The sequence below is a fragment of the Desmodus rotundus genome, chromosome 7, assembly GCF_022682495.2.
Source record: "Desmodus rotundus isolate HL8 chromosome 7, HLdesRot8A.1, whole genome shotgun sequence".
NCBI lineage: Eukaryota > Metazoa > Chordata > Mammalia > Chiroptera > Phyllostomidae > Desmodus > Desmodus rotundus.
This window is the reverse complement of record NC_071393.1, coordinates 104,255,296-104,261,519: the sequence shown is the minus strand read 5'-3', so window position 1 is coordinate 104,261,519 and position 6,224 is coordinate 104,255,296. Positions and strand designations below refer to the sequence as shown.

General features: G+C 39.3%; 2 non-coding genes across 2 annotated transcripts; both read left to right on the top strand.

The window, feature by feature from the left end:
- The first annotated feature begins 1,570 nt into the window (after positions 1–1,570).
- On the top strand, positions 1,571–1,674 carry LOC112312044 (U6 spliceosomal RNA). The gene has a single exon (XR_002975502.1). It is a non-coding gene; the product is annotated as a U6 spliceosomal RNA (small nuclear RNA).
- A 309-nt stretch (positions 1,675–1,983) lies between these two features.
- Positions 1,984–2,056, top strand: TRNAK-CUU (transfer RNA lysine (anticodon CUU)). Its single transcript has one exon. It is a non-coding gene; the product is annotated as a tRNA-Lys (tRNA).
- The last annotated feature ends 4,168 nt before the right edge of the window (positions 2,057–6,224 follow it).

Below are 6,224 nucleotides of genomic sequence, written 5' to 3'. Positions count from 1 at the left end.
AGTAACAGGCTCTCTCATTGGCTGCCTTTTCAACCAATAGCCTTCTCTGTGGCTCGTTCCTTGGTCGTCAGCCCGGGGAACAGAGGATTGTGGGGAAAAGGAGGGGACTAACGACGGGGGCGGTGTGCATTTGCAGAAGCAATGGAGGTGGGTTAGGCAAGACCAAGGAGTCCTTCCTTTTCAGTTTTGGTTTTGAGTATATTTGAGCCATTTTGAGTCATCGGGTTGATTGAGAAGCTGTTCTATTCCATTCCCTAGGAATTATCTTCTATATTACTCCTCTACTTTGCAATCTTATTATTTCTACAGCAAAGCGGAGACGTATTCTAACCAAGAGGTGAGAAAGCTGTAGGGGAGAGGTTTCCCTCCACCCTTGGCATCCTTACTTCTGACCCAGTATTTTGAGGGCATCCCCGTCACCCACCTGTCCTCACAAGGAAAGAAGTTGCATTCTAAGGGTATCAACTTTGAGCTCAGGGATTTTACTGAAGCATTAGAACCCTTTTTGTGAATACAACTATTTAGTAGAATTAAGGTTAAGACTAATTAAAGGTATTTGCTGAATTCTGATGTGTCCCGAGAACTCTGCCCCGTTCCTCATGGAGTTTACATACAATGGGAGGAAATAGGCAACAGAGTGTAAATACGCAAAATGGTTGGACCTTGTGGTAAAAAGGTAGAAGACAAAATGGAGCTTGATGCCTAGTACTTAGAAAATGACTTGGGATTGTACAGGAATGTAAGCTTAGTATGTTACAGGAACGGTCAGGTCAGTGTGGCCTGTCAGTGATTAAGTGGGGGAGTTGACAGGAAGTGAAATCAGAGGTGGACATGGAACTAGGTCTTGTAGTGGTTTGTATTTTCATCTGATTATTAATGGAAGGCCATTAGCATTTTTTAAACTATTAAATACTTCATTGTGTACTCCCCCCAAACAATATTATTTTAGTCACAATACAGTTTGAAAATCAGAAAATTAAGAGTGCTATTTTCTAATATACACACTTGTATAGATTTTAGTAACTTTGTTAGTAATGCCCTTCACAGCAAAAAAAAAAATCCCAACACCACACATTGCATTCAGTTGTCAGGTCTCTAGGCTCCGTTCATTTGGGAAATAGTCGTTTAGTATAAATAGTTGCTTAATTATCTCCATGGGAGATTATTCCATTGTCTCAGTTTGTCCTAATTTGATCGAAATCAGTTTTTCTTCTTTCCTCTTATAATTAACATTCTTTATCATAATATTCAATGACTCTGTAACTCTTTCCTCCCAGCTTTTGTTATTTGAGCTGGATAATAATACCTTTTGAGGGTCCTATCTCTCAATTGTCAGGCAGCTACCCGAAAGAGGCCTTCTTTTAAGTGAACCAGAATCCCCTTCCTCAATTTAACTTTCCTTGACTACATCACATTAGAGGAAAAGACCTACCCTCTGCTGGTTTTTCAGTGCAACTAATTAGAGGTTGAAATTTGTTTTTTAATGCTGCCCCCCAAGTTGTAGAAATCCAGTATGCCGTTTGACAGAAGGCGGAAAGCCTTGATACAGGTTTTTTAAAGATAAGTTTAAGTGCTCACCTGGGCAGCACATACACTAAAATTGAAACGACACAGAGATTAGCATGGCCCCTGTGCAAGGATGACACGCGAATTCATGGAGCGTTCTATATTTTTCATACCTTTCAAATGCTGTAATTTAAGAAAAAGAACATTAAGCAGTATTTTAAAACATTTCAGAGAAAACATTCAATGAACCTGTAATTATAAGAATTTGCGTTGTTTTCAGTGATCTTGGTATACGCACTCAATAGAAATTCTTTAATTCAAGTAAAGTTAAATAAATGTTTTAAAGAGTGTTTGAAAATAGTTCAGAAATGCATATTTAATAATATGATACAATTTTTTACAAATAATATCAAAAGGTAAGACCTAATGTAGCCAAGCAATGATTAAGAAGTAGAAAACCGAACCCGTGTATGAAGTGCCCGGCTAGCTCAGTCGGTAGAGCATGGGACTCTTAATCCCAGGGTCGTGGGTTCGAGCCCCACGTTGGGCGCACTGCTTTTGTATTTTTCACCATTTTGCTTTAAAGTTTTTCCAAAACATTGTAACTAAGAAGGGGGTCTGTAAGTCTAATTAGTTTAAGTATTTTTAATATTAACCAGATATCTGGAAAAAACTTGCAAACGAAACAGGTCTTAGAACTCGAAAGCACAAATTCCTCTTCCTTTATGTTATTCCTCTCCAACTTTCTACTTCAAGCACGGAGGGAACTGAAAGGCCCCGGTTTAAAGATGAGACTCGTTTTCTGTGTGATTACATGGCCCCTCCTGGTAGAGGACAATTTTTGCTTCTGTCAACAAAATATGAGCACCGATTTGGGCACCTTTTCCGAAACACAAAAGACCTCATATAAAAGCAGCTAAGGAGGCTGAAGGACTTTGAAGAAAATGTGTATTTCTTTTTCGTTTTACTTTTTATTACTTTCATTATAGGGTCTATCCTTGGGTCAGGAGTAAGTAGGGGGATTTCCCCTGTAGCATATACAGTGAGAAATGTTTCTTTCTGTACAACCAGTACAGACAAGTTTTCTTCCATTGTTCTTGGGATTATGTTTGGGATCTATCCATCCAACTGGGTGGCTCTTTGGAAGTTAATATTCTGGTAAGGGCAAGGCTCTTTGAAACAGAAGCACGAAAAAACGAAGATGTGAAAATTCAGATGGGCATTTAGGTATTTACAGGAGGCAGGGTTTTTCACTTCTCATTTCACCGACAGTTCTGAACTAATGAGAAAGAGAACGTTTACATACGCCAGGACCACATACAGGCACATTCCTGAATCTGTCACTAGACAAACAGGCGAACTATCCATCCATGCTCCCACCTGAAGGCAACTCTCCCTAAAGCACCAATTCCTATACTTCTGTGTTATCCACCAGCTTTCCTCCCACTTAACTACAGATTTTTCTTGTTTCCTTGAACATACAAACATGCTGTTAGTTCTCTATCTTAAAACAAAAACTTTAACCCAGTTTCCCTGCAGGCTACTGTTCTATTTTTCTGTTCTCCCTTGCAACAAGTTATCCCCTTCCCAGTCACCTGCACTCACCATTCTTCTCATTACATCTCTTCATCCTGACAATGCCCTTCTGCCAGGCCAAAAAGTCAACTTTAGTTGCGTAAGTTTGGTTCATTATTCATTGCAGGTACAAAGCTAAAATTAGTAAAGTCAGCCACTCATTTAGCAAGAGAGGATGTTTGATGTTATGAGTTGGACAGTCCACTGGAAGTGGACTATAAGTCAAGATTTCCCACAACCCTCTCCTCAGGTTTGGTAACTTCCTAGAATGGCTCACAGAACTCAAACTTTTTACTTAATTATGAAGGATACAACTCAGGAACAACCAAATGGAAGAGATGCAAATGGCAAGGTATGAAGGCACAGGCAGCTTCCATGCCCTCTCCTGGAATGCCACTCTCCTAGCACCTGGGTACATTCACCATCCTGAAAGCCGTTGGAACCCCGTCATTTACATATTTTCACGGAGGATTCATCACGTAGACATGCTAGATTAACTCAAATCTCCAGCCCCTCTCCTCTCCCTAGAGGTTGTGGGGTGGGGCTAAAAGTTCTAAGCTTCTAAGTATGGCTTGGTCTTTCTGGTAGCCAGCTTCTATCCTGAAGCTACCCAGGACCCCACCAAGTTGCTTCATTGTAACAAAAGACACTCTTATTATCCAGGAAATACCAATGGATTTAGGAACTCTGTAAAATGCTCCTAACACCTCCATTACTCAGAAAATCCAAAGCGTTTTAGCGTCAGGAACTAGGTACAGAAACCAAATATATTTATTATGTAACACCTTTTTTGAATCACTAAGAAATGACACCAACCCCAATCACCCTATTCCAGCTGGCAACTACCCCATCATCAACGTTACTGTCCGCTATTTTTCCCCAGAAGACATCACCTCCTAACTTCTGCTATTGTCGCTTCACTCCTACTCCGTTGGTATGTAGCTCCATTAAGGCAGGATTTTTGTCTGTGCTAATGTTTCTCAAGCACCTAAATTAGTAATTGCTAATGTGCAAAAATGTGCTCAACTAGTGAGTTAAGAAACAGGTGTATTAGATTTGTAGGGCTGTCATAACAAAGTACCACAAACTGGGTGACTTAAAACAACGGAAATTTATTGTCTCAGTTCTGGAGGCTAGAAGTGGGAAATCAAGGCGCAGGCAGTCATGCTCTGAAAGGTTCTCATGAAGAATCTGTTCTATAGTTCTTTCTCTTAGCTTTCTGACGTCACCAGCAATCCTTGGTGTTCCTTGTCTTGCAGCTGCATAACTCCAGTATCACTCTTGGTTGTTACATCTTTAAGTATATTGGTCACACATGACATTCTCTTCTTATATGGACACCAGTCATATTGGATCAAGGCCCACCCCAATGATCTCATTGTAATTGGATTATATGTGCAAAGACTTTATTTCCAAATGAGGTTACATTCACAGGTACCAGGGATTAGGACTTCAAAATATCTTTCTGGAGCACACAATTCAACCCCCAAGGGCCAGCTCCATTTGTTAACCTCAGCCACTAGGTGTCTGCCACTTCAGAGCTAGCTATCAAAGCTCCATTTTCAGTCAGGGATCTTATTTTTTATGTTATTTAATGATGCAAAATTTCTTGTAAGTAATCCAGATTCAGCAAAAGATAGAATTTTAGAAATTGTTTACCATAAAAAAAGATAATAGTAAATCCATATAGCCAACAACAGTACATCTATCTATTCCTGGCGATCTCGCCAGGAGGTTTCAAAGCTAAGATATACAGGGGCTTTGTTCTTAGGGAGCTTACATTCCTGAAAGGAAGAGAAAACCTGTGTAGAAACAATGACAAGGTGATACTGTAGGTGCCTCAGCTACAGACAATGTGCTTAGAGGAAAAATCACTACTTTGGGGGAAGGGTGCTATGGAAGAATGCTAAGCACAGAAGACACAGGAATCTCACTTTTGGAAATGAGTATATTAGGAAAACAGATGGCAACTTTGAACTTTCATAGTTTTACTCACCAGTTTAACATGGTTTTCAAGTTCTTCATGATCTAATCCTAAATTATAATTAGTCATGCCTAATCTCAATGCCAAATGCTGTAAGATTTCGTGTAGAGAATTCAGTTCACATGGCGTGGAACAACCTGTTATTGAAATTCTACTCATCCTTCAGGAACAACGTCAAACACTCCTCTATGAAGTTTTCCTTGATTCCCTCCTTGGTCAACAGTAACATGCAGTTGATACTCTGCCACATTCTGGTTTTACAATCAGTTGTGGATACTTCCACATCCAACCTGTAAATTCCCCAAAAGTAAAAGTTCATGACTTACTGCTTACAGTTATTCTGGGTGCATAGCAGTCAATACATACCGAATGCGTCCTAGTCTTGGGCTACTAAAGCAGCAAATCACGGTGACTGTCCTACTGTTAGAGGTAGAAAAACTTTAAAAAGTGAAACACATACATGTACACAAATGTAAAAAGGAATCCTTTCCTCTTCTCAATGCCAGAAACCGGCTCTTGCAAGTGTTAGTTTGCATTGGTATCTTCATACAAAAAGCAATATGGCAGAACAAGGCAGGATCCAGAAAAGGATGAGCGAAATGATTAAGTAAAAATAAGCCTGGGATATATAGTCCAGAAAACATATTAATTCCTACTCTCTCCTCAGGGATGAAAATACATAGGTATATAGAGGGGTGGTTTTGTATGGAAAACAATACAATAATAAATAACACAAGAACAAACTGTGTTTTGCATACCCACAACTGTCAACCTACTTTTCCCTGCCCCTGTATTTCCCATTTTAAAGGTACCCAGAAAGAATGAAAGCAGCAAAATTTCAGCAACAGGTAGTTCATTAAAAATGAGTGAAGAAAAACAAACACAAATAAAAATTAAGCAATGACTAAGTACATTATTTCAAAAACCTGGTGCCCTGAGATGAAAAACACACACACACACAAAAGATGAAAGATGTTATGATGCATGTTTTATGAAGCAGTGAACAAAAATACATAAAATATCTTTGCATAACAAAGAAATCATTTCCTCTTAGAAATGGAGAATGGTTGATACAAGAAACTATAAAGTTAGAAAGTGAACATTTCCACGCTTTGTTTAATGCTTACCTATGCTCCCAAACATACTCAGTCCAGACAGG